This window comes from Triturus cristatus, chromosome 6 (genome assembly GCF_964204655.1).
Source record: "Triturus cristatus chromosome 6, aTriCri1.1, whole genome shotgun sequence".
NCBI classification, from domain to species: Eukaryota; Metazoa; Chordata; class Amphibia; order Caudata; family Salamandridae; genus Triturus; species Triturus cristatus.
The window spans coordinates 441,502,875-441,518,499 of record NC_140589.1 but is presented as its reverse complement, the minus strand read 5'-3'; the positions used below and the strand labels follow the sequence as shown (position 1 = coordinate 441,518,499).

The 15,625-nt window shown below is 40.8% G+C and overlaps 1 protein-coding gene across 1 annotated transcript in view; it reads left to right on the top strand.

Moving 5' to 3' along the window:
* Positions 1-15,625, top strand: part of SACK1B (scaffolding CK1 anchoring protein B) — a 445,300-nt gene that overhangs the window by 256,336 nt on the left and 173,339 nt on the right. The window lies entirely within an intron of this gene.

Genomic DNA, 15,625 nt, shown 5'->3' with positions numbered 1-15,625 from the left:
TAAACAGATCAGACATACTCTAACTGAAATAAATGTTGCTATTAAACCAATCAGGCCTATAGCTGTTATCATTGGCATGTTACCATAACTATTATAGGCCAACTGAATTAAACCTATGCTTTCCCATAAGACATTCATAGTCATACATTCATACATTTACAAAACTATACAAAAGTACTGTTGGAAAACCAAAATACTATTTCTCCTAGAGGGTCTAACAAGGATTTTCCCAGTGTGAATCTTCTACATCCACGATTTGCCACAGGGGGTGGCCAATACCAAAGCCTTTGCCTACGAAGGTAATCTGTGGGATTCAATATAACAATATACCTACCTGTAGTCTTTAATACAGAATGGTAGCAATTCTCCATTAAATGCAGTTTGACTTTAACATACGCTTTTCAAAACCAATATATCAGGCCGAGTGCCTCTATCACAATTTTTCATAATAAACAATCCGGTCTATATTTATCAATGGCTTGTCACCATAACATATTTAGAGCAACTGTGTTGGACTTAGGCTTCCCCATTAGGCTCCCATCAGATATGCCATAATACAATTTCAAATATATACAAAATTACAGTTGCACAAATCATCTACCACCATAGTTTGCTCATTTTGGACATCAACTGTGAATCCTTTGCCTACAGTAAATTGCGAGATTCCGAGTAATAATATCCCTGCCTACGGGCTTCAGCACAGTGTAATAGAATCCACCCTTGAATGTTCTGCATATTTAACTCAATCTTTTTCCAATAAATAAACAGATCACACCTAAGAAATCTGGTATGACTCTTCTCAGTGAAACGATAAGGCCCAAAGCTTTTACCATTAGCTTGACACTATAACCAACACAGGCCAACTGAAAGTGTCATAAACCAGCAAGAATCATGCATATAGTTATAAACCTACAAACATTCAACATTAAAAATAGATAAACCAACATACAATCCCTCTCAAAAGGGCCTAACAAGAATTATCATAATGAAAATCCAGAGTTTCTCAGAGTGGGTGACCAACACCAAAACACTTTCCTTTTGTGGTAGCCGGGGAGATTATATGGGCAAAATAACGTGTCTATAGCCTGTGTCATAACAATCCACTGTTAGAGGTCAATTGGCGTTAGCAGATGCATTTCACAATAAATAAGCCAGTACTGGTCCCTATGTCATATCATTTCATAATTTAAAAAAAAAAACAGACCTGTGGCATCTGCATAACAGATTCCAACACATCATTCAGTCATAAGGCTTCTCACCATAGTCATCTCAGGTCTACTCTGTGTGCTTTACCACATGACAACCATCAGGCACAATTAAAATTACAAAGATGTATGATATTACAGTTGCCTAAGCAAAATTCTAACTCTCTTAAGAGAGATTAGCACGGATTATCAGAGGAGCAGATCTTTTATCTCCACGGTTTATTACAATGGGTAACCAACACAAAACACAAAAATCCTCTGCTACTACAGCAATCTTTTAGATTCCTGTAACAAAATCCTTCCCTGCAGACCTTGATGCTGAGTAATCGCAATACAGCCTTAAATGGAATGATTGTATCCTTTTCACTATTAATACATCAGGCCTGCTGCCTTTATCGTAAAAATTCATTATAAATACTTCAAGCAAATTGCTATGTTCAGTGACTTGCCACCATAACTAACCACCCTTCTATACTGAGTACATGCCTAAAAGGTGCAATAGAAACATTCTTTTAGGTGGAAGCACAAACATTTGGCCCATTCAAATGCTTTACTCAGGGGAACCAAAATGAGGGTGTACCCAAAGCATATAAGGCTGTCTTGCCAGACCTAAGAGGGATCCAACAATGCACAGTTTATATCTTTTCAGTATCTTCCATAAGCGCTATAAGACACATGCGAAAGTGAACATTTCTTGACTGTATCACCTCTACATATCCCAGCCTCTTAGATGTTGCCTGCCCTTTTAATACATTATTATACTTATTCAGTAATTGCGTATTGTGGACGATCTGCACACAGATCCAAAAGTGTTGTCCCAAGACCTGAAATATAAATATGAACATGACCAATCTGTAATTTGATCTAGTCAATTTAAAAAGAAAGATTAATGATCTTGTGAATCTAGAAAACGTGCAATGTTCTCGCTGAAATTTCACTGGCTTTGTTATGGATCCAGAAAAAGGTCTGCAACACTTTCAGAGTGAGGAAGACTTACACCAATGCATGGCAACCGAATTTCAACGTATGAACACAACTGAATCTTAGAAAATGACTGATTTTTATTGTCAACAGAATTATTTGCCACTAGTATTATATGGAACTTATATTTAAGTCTCTTGTGTGCTCATACGTACTTGAAACAGCATTATTTTTTGACAGCTCTTTGAGATGGGTATCATGTAGCATAATCTGCTTGTGTGACTACATGCCTCACTGAATTAGTAATGTTATTTTCATGAAATTGAGATTGTAAACGCTTGTGAAGGATGCTGTTTTACAAATGACGTGGACCACAATTCAATGCATCCTTGATACCTTTAACATATACATATGTTCCTGGCACAAAGTTAATCACCGATCTTTATAGTAAAACAGACTCTTTTGTGTCCATGAAAAGTGTTCTCATTACATGTTTCCCTGTTATTTATTCTTCAAAGTACTCTTAGCCAGGGGCATTGAATTAGCTTTATGGCAACTTCAAAGATAATACATTTTAGCTATTGCCATTATCTTCAGTTTCTTTGTTTAGTGTTCCCAGACAGAGAGTCGTTTATTGACCTAAGGTGAAGTTTTAAGCCTATTCTCATGACTGCATGACATTATTGCCTGCTTTCATGCTGTAGCATTTTGGTCTTAATTATGACTAAAAGGGCAAGCACACATTCAGTTGAGACTAGCAATATTAAATAAGCCTTATAACATTTCAAAAACACGCACATACGACTTAAGGATTGCTATACTATTAAATTTATCTAAACAATTCAGTAAAAAGTCACAGCACAACCAGTGCTAAGTGAGCAAATCTAGTTTCAAAATAAGGTTTTGTGAGATTTCCAGGTTACTTTTTATTTTTATGTGCTGGGTGCTTCTTTTCCTACAGAACCGACAACAAGTTACATTTACTTTAGCCTTTGGGCCCACTGTAACTGTGTCTACTGGCCATCAAAGGCAAACTTGAGCATTCAACAAGGGCATTTAACAAGGGAGTGGGCCTTTAATGACTGGTAGAGCACACTATGGAGGGCTGCAAGGCTATTAGAACATCCTGCCTCTAGAGGGCAGAATTTTCCAATTTGTAAAACAAGGACCTCACTGTTGCTGTGAACAAACATTGGAATGTTGATGCTACAGGTATCTCCCAGACAGTAGAAGGCTAGGGCACTCTATGGTCTTCAATGGAGTGCTCAACATTACAATGTTCTAATATTGTTTCAAGTCCATATCATGTCCTGGAAGGAGAGGCATGAAAAATGGACTCACCAGATATTGTGGTATTAGCTAACTCCTAAATGAAACCAAAAGGAACTATGATGCTAAGGCCAGTAATTTTCACAGCTTGGTACTCCAGTTAAATGAAATCAAAGTAATCCTGAATGGCCCGACTGAATTACTCACATCTGGCTCTATTATGATAGTTATCAAACTGGCTAACTTCCAAAGTTACATATCTAAAAACCTTGCCTCTCCATATAAATGCAATTCACACTCTGTCCCAAGTGCGTCAATTTGCTCCCGTTCTTAGACTATTGTATCTATAAATATTTTGGACACATCAACAAATCTGCATAATCCGAAAGGTTAAGATCAAGGGGGATATTTACAATAAAATGTCAGCACATGGTGGTACTCCAAAATTGATAACACCCCACTGTGACATTTTTTACACACAGGAATGCAAAATATTTACCAAAATACGGCACAACATAGAATGCAGCACACATAGAAAAAGCAAAAAACTAGGAGAAATTAGTAATTTCTCCTCGTATAGCCAACCTAAAACCGGGTTTTACCTGGCCTCAGTTTTGGTGCTGCACCTTCCTTGTAAATATGGGGCAATGTCAAAAAGCAATGGGTGTTGCATCAAAATGCCAACTGCAACACCTATTGCACGCCCCTTTCACGCCAAGTGAAGTGTGAAAAGGGGCCTCAATTACAAGGCGGCAGCAAGCCACGTGAATGCCACCTCTTAAATAAGGAGAAGGGGATATCACCACCAGAACGTTACTAAAAGCCATGTTCTGGTGGCAATATCCATTTGTAAAAATGCCTTCTGGTCTGCTACAAATCTAGAGAATCAAACCCTCAGAATACATTCACTCTGATCTTTGTATCCTCCTCAGATTAACACTAACATAAACCTGCTATACTTAGTCTATTTTATTTTACTGTGTCTGTCCTCTGAAATATTTATGCTGCATAATACCACAGACTGACCAAGTAGGTCAAAACAATTTTGAGACCTGTAAGAGAAGGCGAATAATTCTTTGCGCTAATCTGAATATTTTCCATTCTCAAATTGTTAACATTTCAAGATTTCAAACCACTGAAAGAAGTGGTTAATTGCTGAGTTGAAAAAAAATCTATTTTTACAATATGAGAATCTTTGAAAAACAACTTCAAAAGTCATTCTCACTGAGCTGTTCTTCAAAATAATGCATGTGTAAAGTGTTTGCCTGTTTGGATTCCTTTCTTTTTCTTCTGCATAGAGTTTATGATCCCAGACGGTCGTTCTTTTTCTTTTCTCAAAGAAATAGACTCCCACATGGAATCACAAACTGCATAGTGTTTTGAGTTTTCCTCTAAAGTTACTTTATCCCTTAATCTATTTTTTGACAGAAAGTCCCTCTCTCCCCTTGAAAAAACAGTTTAAATTGTCATGAAGGAGCTCTGCATTCATTGTTCGGTGCTCATAAGCTGTGAATAAATAGCAACGTAGAAAATCAACATGGGGGTGCAAATTACATTTTGGATGGGAAACTTACAGTTGCACCCAACATGGGATTACATAGTGAGTGTAAATAGCAGGTATTTGATCCCTCAATTTGAGGTTGATGAATCCTTGCGCTAATTACTGAAGCAAATAGCACACATATGGAAACTTTGCCGTCAGTACAATAGTTTTATGTTAAATACTATTGTAAATTAATGTTATATATTTATTTGAATTGTAGAGCTAAAGAAAAGCATGATACTGCACTATTCATTTAATTTTGAATTATAGCTTCACTTAATTTTAATATATTAAATTAAATTAAGTTGAAAACAAAACATACATTTCCACCTTATGTTAAAAAATATATTTTACTATGCATTAATTATTATTAAAAGTTAGGTAAAGAATATTATTTAATTTTTATTCTATTTCTTTTTTTATTAACATTTAGGTGCCGATTCCGATCCTGTAAAACCCGGGTACAAATGGTTGTACGGAGCGTTTTCTCCGTACGACTCGTACCCGGGAATTCCACCGTAGAAACCAGCAAGTACGATTCGTACAGAAATACCACTTCCGTACGAATCGTAAAAAAACACCGTACGGCTAAAAAATATATACAATTCCGATCCTGGACAGCGCGTACGTGACGTCTGCACGGAGTCAGGCAGCGTTTTATGGACCAGCAAGTACGATTCGTACCCACAGCACTCCGCACGGCTATATTTTTATGGGAGCCAAAAAGTGCCGGAAAAGCTAAGTACGCCATGATGCACGAGGAAAAGGGAGCCTGCTACGCGACGTACACGCCATCACCCACATCGTACGTGTCATCATGTACGGTGCGTATCCCAACATTGCATATGTACGGACCGTACCCCCCACCCCCATGTATGTATGCGCCGTACCCCCAGCCCCATATGTACGCGCCGTACCCCCAGCCCCGTATGTACGCGCTGTACCCCAAGCTCCGTATGTACACGCCGTACCCCCACCCCAGCCCCGTATGTACGTGCCGTACCCCCACCCCAGCCCCGTATGTACGCACCATACCTCCAGCCCCGTATGTACGCGCCGTACCCCCACCCCAGCCCCATATGTACGTGCTGTACCCCCACCCCAGCCCCGTATATACGTGCCGTACCCCCAACCCCGTATGTACGTGCCGTACCCCCACCCCAGCCCCGTATGTACGTGCCGTACCCCCACCCCAGCCCCATATGTATGCGCCGACATGCTGGGGGTACGGCGCATACATACGGGGCTGGGGTGGGGGTATGGCGCATACATGTGGGGCTGGGGTGGGGGTACGGCACGTACATACGGGGCTGGGGGTACGGTGCGTACATACGGGGCTGGGGTGGGGGGGCCGTACGACTCGTACCCCGGGCACAAGTGTACCCGGGGTAGGGGTCATACACAGTTCTCTCCGTACGGGACGTTTTCCATACGCTTTTGCATTCGGAACGCCGGTACGGATCGGACTTGTGCGCTCGGACTTTAGTTTTACGACTCTTACATAAAACTGTCCGGGGACGTCCCGTACACTTTTCCCGAGGCGATTCGTATGTATTTTTCCCGTACGAATCGTACTTCACTGTTCGTACGGTACTTGTTTGTACGATTCGTATGTAAAATAATACGGATACGAGTCGTGCGGGAAAAAAAAATACAGGATCGGAATCGGCCCCTTAATGTCATACTAATTTTAAATTCCAAGAAAGTGGTTGAAATATTTTCGTAATAAATTATATATATATATATATATATATATATATATATTACCTACTGGCGGTCGCCAGTAGGTAGTTATAGTTAGGACCCCTTTTCCATAGGAAATCCGCAACATTCTATTTTGAATAACTTTGGCGCCGGTTGACGAATCCTCGCGAATTTCTCAAAATAGGTGGGGCGCTACGCTCCGCTCCTACCCTCAAAGTCTTGGGGGGATTCGTCAAGCGGGGGCTGAGATAAAAGGGGGGTCCCAAAACGCGTTTTTCCCATGCATTTTTCCATAGGACCTTTAGACAGGGCTACAGCCCGAACGGCTGAACAGAATTACTAGAAATTTGGCAGAGAGGTAGTCCCTAGGTCAAGGAAGTGCCTTTTGTAGGTTTGGTGTAAATCTGTTCAGTAGATTCTGAGAAAATAGCCTTTAAATCAATATATATATCTGAGCCAGCTTACGGTACGCTTACCGTAAGCTTACCGTACGCGTACGGTGGCGTGCGCGAGCGCGATTCTGATTGGCTGTTACATCTAAGTAAACATTCGAATCGGTCGAAACCAGGAAGCGGCGGCCGCCATTTTCTCTCTCGCACTCTGAGGGGGGGCTGTAAACAAAGGCAAAAAACATATAAAGGGGCTGTTTAGACAGCGCCCATGCACATAGCCATGTTAGTTGAGTCCTCAAAGATCCCCTAAGGCCAAAAACGGTAAATTTTTATTTTTTGAAAATTTCACCGATTACGCTTACCGTACGCGTACGGTGCGCTTACGCTAAAAATTCTAATAAAAAAAAAAAAACACTCTCTGTGCATGGCGTATTATTGTCATCACTTACAAATTAAATTTAACAGATTACCTATCACAAGGAAGTGCATAATATGTCCTCCATGTGCGCACGGTGTGCCCACCTTGCGTGTACGGCACTAACTGCGTAAAGTGAGCGCGCGGTGCGCACTGTGCGCGCACGGTGCGCGAAGCGCACCGTGCTCGCACGGAACGAACTGCGTTAAGTGGGCGTGCACGCCACGAATGGCGTAAAGTAACTTAGCATTTAAAAAACCGTACAAATTCACTGAAAAAACCATAGGTTTCACACACGTTATAGTTAGGAATTAGCATTTAAAAAACCTTGCAAATTCACAGAAAAAACCATAGGTTTCACACATGTTATAGTTAGCGGAAATTTTACTGATAAAAAACCAATGAAAACCAATGAAATTCCCCCGTTATAGTTAGTGCAGGCAACTATAACTCACGCGACCGCAATCTTCTGCTGATGACATATGTGTCTTTATGAAAAAAAAAATATTCGTAATATATGTATAGCTAAAAATGTATGGAAGAAGACATGGGCAAATAAGTGTCTAAATACAGTATTAGCATCAGCAGAGGATTGCGGTCGCGTGAGTTATAGTTGCCTGCACTAACTATAACGGGGGAATTTCATTGGTTTTTTATCAGTAAAATTTCCGCTAACTATAACATGTATGAAACCTATGTTTTTTTCTGTGAATATATATATATATACATTTTACTTTAAAAATGTTTAATTTATATGTGTAGCCTTATTTTTTGTATATTATAACTTAACATTATAGCCAGAAGGGTTAATTTCAAGTCCCTACCAACATTATGTTCTGTCTTAAGGTGTTGCAGTATCATTTGATGGCTACGTGTGGTGCTGGAGTTACTACTGTTTCTTTTTGGCAGTAGTAATTTACACTCGTAAATGTGGGTACACCTCTGTTTCAGAGGCAAAAAACACGCAAGTCTACACTTTTGAATATCTTAACACTCTAATTTATTTGAATACCCAAAAGCATGAAAGTTAATCAAAAACGTATGAGTTAAGTTATGTGTGACTTATTTGAAGCTGTCACCTACCTTTTATGAATAAGCCAGATTATGCTTGGTAACAGAGACACAATGAGAAGCTCTATGCATCAAGACCTCAAAATGTTAATTACCAGAAGGTTGTTCTGTATTTCTTTGTTATGAAGTCTGGAGACATTGTTAAACCTTGGCAAAAATGTATAAAACTGAAATACAGTATGCAGAGACTTTATTAAACGTAAATAAAATGTTTCCACTTTTCCTCAACAACATTGTGTTCTGTTTCTTACATTCCTTTAATATCTCCGTTCAATTAATTTCGAAAGGTACAGAAAGAACAAGAAAATATGTCCTTTGGCAAGAGGCCTTTTTGTTTTTAACAAGAAAATACCCTCACAATTTAGCTCGGTCTCTCTTGTTAGGAAATATCACAAAAGTAGCATGGTTAACTTAGATTTGTCAAAGTGCCAATTGGCTCAGTAAGAAACCAGTTAAAATATGGAAAATATCGCTTGAATGCTGAAATATATATTCTCTGGGATTTTGTTGCGGATTACGGGGTAATTCATTGGAACGACAATTTTTTGGAAGAATAACTTCTTCAGAAAATGTTAAGTTATGACTATATTGAAAATATTGATGTTGAGACAGAAAAGCAGCTCACAAATGACTTAGCCATGGACAGATTAGGCAAAGCGTGGTTTTTGCTGGCTCGCATATTTTTTAACCGAAATGTCATCAACTCATTGAATCTAGATGTTTGATGAAATGTTAGATGGGCATAGAATTTCTATGTCTCGATGTACAATGTTTTTATGTGTAGATTGCCCAGAGGTTTAAATATTATGCTGTTTAGAACTAGATGCCCATAGCAAGTTTCAAGCTTTCCTTCCCCTTTTCAATTATATATGTCATGGAACGTATTGGGGACAAAATTTGACCCTAATAAGATACATGGCCCAAATGCAATAAGGCTTTATGCCAGCACAAAGCGATGTGCGAAGTGCATGCTGTTCTCTATCTAGCGCAAAATGTGTGTTGTGCTAGAAAGGTGTCCTTTTCTCAGCAAAAATGCTTTGAGCGTCTTTCTCTGACTTTACATCACAGGAGCATTAACCCCTTCAGTGCCCCGCCCTTTCCCCCTCCTGTGCCGGGCCTTTCATTAGCGGGCGGGGTCCATGACGAGATAGTCACGTCATGGGCACAGCGCAACCGTGCTCCATGACGAGACTATCTCGTCATGGGCATAGAAGAGGTTAATGGGGTAGATCACTCCATACAAAGCTTATCTACTGAAATAGCTAAACTGGGCTTTGAATCACACATTAACCACTTTCTGCTGAGGCTTTTTACCCCGAGTGCTTTCTGAACGTTTGGGCATTTTGTGCTTAGGCCTTTCTAACTTGTTTTCCGCCAAAGATGTGCAGGCAAAAATTGTGTCTCTTTTTTCAAACATCTTAGGTATACTAAATGTGCTCAGGGTTTGTGAAGTCTCCTAGAGGGAGCTGAGGAAATAGCCAAAATATAGATTATTTAAATTTTTGGTTGAAAAATTAGAAAACAGTGCTGTGAAAGAACATATTTTTTTTTCTAAAATGACATCAACAAAAGGTTTGCTGTACTGGGGTCACTATATTTCCAGCTTTCAGGAACAAGCAGAGGTGTACCAAAAATATTACTTACCACAGTTTTGCCTGAACAATGGAGGTAGTCCATTTTTCTTGTGGTTTTAAACTACTTGCAGTTTGAGGTGAACAGGCATGAAATCTATAGGTGACCACAGAAAGCTATACATTTTTGAGAAGTAGACAAAATTCTGAATTTAGCAAAGGTCCTTTGTGTAGCTACCAAAACCGTTTCTCAAGAAAACAAACTGTTGGAATTAAAAAGATAAACAAGGCAAATAAGTAGAAAAAAATAACAATTTGTGACAAGGTTTTCATCTCTAATTTGTTGCCATGATGTCCGATTTACAGAAGAAATATACCTTAACACCTTTCCGGTCACAAAAATATATATAGGTTTTGTAAATTTCTCAAAAATATGGGAAACTGAGAACCAATAACGTAGCTGCAGCTTAAAACGATTTTTCATTGTATACTGATCATGAAGCAATTCATATGGTAAAATCTAATGAATCAGAAAGGGGTCCGGTGGAAACCTATATATCTATGAAATGGGCACACAATACTGTGTTTAGAAACAGTGGCTATCTGTACACATCTGCATTTGTGGTTAACCATACTAGTATGTGATTCAAAGGACACCTGGCAAAATGTGTTCTTTCTTGCACACTGATTACATTTTAAAGCCACAAATACAGAGATAAACAATTGGCAATAACAAATATTCTAATATTCTCTGTTCCCACACTTCTCTTGATAAAAACAGTACCTGACATGTGATACTGGGCCTAGCACCTATGACATCCCAAAATGGGACCTGTAGACATCAAATTTCACCCAACCCTTGCTCAGCCCTCACACAAAGAAACCTACTAAAGCCAGACATTTCTGAAAGCTAAACTCCAAAGGGAGTCCAGGGTAGAGTGGCTTCTGTGGATCCCATTAGGTTTTCTTACCCATACTACCTTGCAAACCTCAGCTTTTAACTAAAAACTCACATTCCTATTCGAGAAAGCTCCAAAAGCTGTGGGAATCCACAAACTTCTTACCACCCAGCACTCCCACACTTTTCCTGATATAAACGTTCCCACTCTAATGTGTCTTGTATTATGGCCTGCAACAGAAAAAAAAACAAATCAATGCTTTTTTTACAATGTGGGGGGCTGTGGAATTTGAGCCTTAGCTCACCCACTACCCAGGGAAGTCTTCCAAGCCCAGATATTTTTTTTAACTAGATACCCTGGGGAATCAGGGTGGTGTGATTTGTGTGGATCCTATGATGTTTTCCCAATGTGGCCTTGTAAACTTCAGCTTTTGGCTAAAAACATGCATTCTCCTCATATTTTTGTCAAAGAAAGTTCCAGAAGCTGCAAAGAACCATGGCACCAAAACAGCGCTCATCATAGCCACTGACTGCATTTGAATCATCCTGGACTGAGGATAAACAGAGGCCTTCATCCTGTTCGACCTCTCCACAGCCTTCTGCACTGTCTCCCATGACACCCTTGTCAGAAGACTCAACGAGAGTGGCATACAAAGATCTGCTCTCAGATGGATTTGTCTTTCATCACGGCAAGACACCAAAAGGTTAGGCTGTCATTTGTCACATTAGAGACCAAGAGATTGATATGTCGTTCCTCACACCCACCTTTTTCTACATATGCATGACACCAACATCATCCAATCATAAGACATCACTATCTACTCCTACACCAATGACACCCAACTCATCCTCGCCCAGACCTACAAGACAACCATCACCAAGACCAACTTCATCAACTGCGTCACCATGATAGCAGAATGGATGCGAGCCAACTGCCTACAGCTCAACTTTGACAAGACAGAAGTACTGGTCTTTGGCATCAGGACCTCTTTATGGAACTCCATCTGGTGTCCTCCAGGAGCTAAGACCTACACCCACACCCACACCCACAAACCAATCAAGACATCTAGGGATCATCCTTGATGACAAGCTCAAGATGGTTGCCTCACAAAACCAGAAGGACAGTCACAGAAGCATTCATCACCAGCAGGCTGAACTATGGCAACACTCTGTATGCCGGAATCTCCAAACCACTCCTATACAGATTCCAGACTATCCAGAACACTGCTACAAGACTCATACTCGACCTTCCATACTGCACCCACATCACACCCCACCTCAAGAAGATTCACTGGCTCCACATTCACAAACACAGCCAATTCAAACTTGTCAAGCACACATACAAAGCCCAACACAGCACGGGACCAATCACCAATCCACCAGACACCTATGTTCTGCCTCACTCACACACATTCCCCACATCAGCAAAAGCAAGACTGGAGTTCGCTCATTCTCCTACATCGCACCCAAGACGTGTAACAAGCTCCCTCAACACATCAGAGTCTCCTTGTCACTTATTAAGTTTCGCAAAAAGCTGAAGCCCTTGCTCCTCATATAAGCACCTTGGGGACTTCACACCTACATACCAGCCCAAACTCCTGGATACTGTCTTGGGTGATTAGTGTGCCATATAAATTAATATAACATAGCATAACTAGGATCCACAAACTTTGTCTGACCCAGCTTATCACTCTTCTTCAGATAAAAATGGTACCCCACTTCTATGTCTAGGCCAAACGCCTGCAGTGCAAAACACACCAAAACATGGCATGAAGATGTCAAAATAAAATCTGAGGGAAAAAAAAAACAACCCAGCTTGGTGATGTTGATAGCTGCGGAATTTGGGCCTGGGTTCGGCTGCCACTCAGGAAAACCTACCAAACCCAGATATTTCCAAAAACTAGATAGATATAGGGGAGTTCAGGGTGGTGTGATGTGCAAGAATACTATGACATTTTCTTACTGACAGTGTTCTCCAAACCTCAAACTTTGCCTAAAATTATGGATCTTCCTCATAGCATGAAATCTGCAGGGATCCATAAAATATCTACCACCCAGCGTTCCCATACTTATCCCAGTAAAAACTCTACCTCACATGTGTGGCTTTTCATAGGACCACACGCCAGGAATGGATCAAACACAGGACAGTGGGAGTTCTCTCAAAGGCTTTTTGGCCTATTTTTCCACAGAGATCTAGTGGGCTTTCTGCCCCCTTGGAGACATTTTGGGGGAGGATTCCCCCAATCTATCCCCAGGGGGACAGTCAGACCGATGGGCCTGTTGTGGGGTGGAGACACAGGCTGATGAGTGGTTAGGTCAATCACACCCTTACTTTTTTCAGCCTTTTGTCATTGGTTGGTAGTGGGTTTTCACACCGCACCATGAAGGCAGGTTGTGGGTAAACAATCCGCCTTCCAGGAGTTGACAGTCTTTCGTGCCCAAGAGTTTGGAGAAACACAGGCCCATGCCCATGGAGTGGTGCTACCCCCCCAGAATACACAGTACAATAATTAAAACAATATTTCTTTATGTCTAGTGGGCTGCCGGCTCCTCCTCGAGTGCTAACTGAGGGTAACCATCACCTACCTTTCACCTGGGTTGTTCTCCACACTTAAAAGGTTAACACCTATTTCATGTAGTCATAAATAGGGATACATGTGTATATTTCATGAATAAAAACAAATAAATGCATTGCATATCTCATGCAGTGCACAGCACTCACCCAATGTGTGGTTTCCTTATGTAAATCCTAGGTCGGACAGCTCATAGTCACCTTAGCAACATGATGGTAGGCTGTACATCACATAAGGCAACGTAATCAGATTGCCATCTCAGGGAATGACTGCAGCAACAGGCCAATCTTTATGGATACAATGCTGTGCTGTGTTTTCCACCATTGCACAATGCAGCACAAAACGTTGGTTACTGCACTGCATGAAAAAAAAGTAACTCTGGGTCTGTGTGTCTATGTTAATCAACCTGGACACCCGAATGCATCAGCAGAAATTATGTTTGGTCCATTTTGAAATATTCAAGCTTGAAAGAGTTGGGACTGCAAATGCCTCCAAGACGAACTGGGTGTTTTCGATTGAAAAGGAGTTGGTTTGGCTCCAGTGAGTTTATTGCTTTATTCTGTCAAAGAAAAGTCGTTTTTGCCTATTCAGAACAATACACTATGTAAATTAAATGATTGCAAAGAGAGAAACTTTAGATAGACACATTTAAACATGTTTTAGTAGAGCCCACCCAAAGCGAGGTATAGTCATTTATTTAAACCTCTTGAATCATCTGTGTACACAGAGGATAGCACTACGTTCTGCGTAATGCCACTCCCACTGGCAAATACGATTGGAGGAGAAAAGTTATGACTAGTTACAAATACAGGGGCTTATCAAGAACAAGCGCACCCGAGCAGTGAGAGCCACCCAGTGCTGTAGCTTCCATTGGTGCTGCAGGTGCAGTGGCACTGGAGCCAAGAGGCGAGACGGCCCGCTGAACCCTGAGTGTTGGCGGGGACTTATATGTTCCTTCTTTGCTCTAGGACCCATACTACGCTACTGGAGCCCGTTGCACGTTTTTGTGTTTGTTCAGTGTTCAAAGGGTATTCATATTATTCCGAACTTCTCAGAGTTAATGCGTGAAGAGTGGCTCTACATATTGTGGATTGTCTGTAAAGTGTAACTAGATAATTTGGTTTTAAAATTCACTTTGACGAACATTAATAGCTATGCCCAAATGCTGATCAGATCACGGTATAGTATGCTACTCCTGGCAAGTTTGCACTTCATCCTGGAGAATTTTCTCCCCTGATGCCCACATGGGGCCACATCCTAATGTTTTTTTGCTAGTGCACAAGGCCCTGAAGAGGGATCTGCACCTGCACCCCTAACTCAGTTCTTAGCCCTTGAACTTAGTTCAAGTGCTGCAGACGGCACATGTTTCTGACCTACCGAGCTGGAGCTCAGGTGCTAATCTGCGGAAACCATACCTGCCAACTTGAAGAACAATCTCACAGAGTGAGGAGGAGGGGTGGCTTTGAAGGTGGCAGGGCCACGTTTCGATAAAGTATCTATAAGGCTCTTTTGAACCACACCCTGCCTGCAACCCCCCTCACCACAAAAAAAGCTTGCTGATGCCGATGCCGATGTCCTGGGGTGTTTTCATACATCTTAATGGACATGGCAGTTCAAAGCCGTGGAAAAAGAGCTGGCTGGAAAAACACTATTTCCAGTGATTTTCAGCTCCTTTTCCCTGCCACCCACCGTGTGATATCGGCTCGTCACCAGGAGACCCTGCGATGGGAGTTGATATCGTGTGTCACAGGGTGGCAATGTGTGAGTTGGCAGGTATGGGAATTGCCAATGTATTTCATCAGCAGTTAACAACACAATTGATTCCAAAAAGAGTGCACACTTGTCTTCTTTACCTTTACAAAGCTGGATCATTTTAAGAACCGGATGGGTTACAGTCACAACATAATTTCTAATTTAACTATATTACTCCTATAATCCCCAAATGCATTAATTGCTCTCCTGAGTTTAAACAAATGTTTTAATGAATATGCATTGCTTCTTTTAATTTGTATGTTTTTGTGTTGAAAACTAAACTTTAGTAAGTGAACAAGGAACTTCTCTAT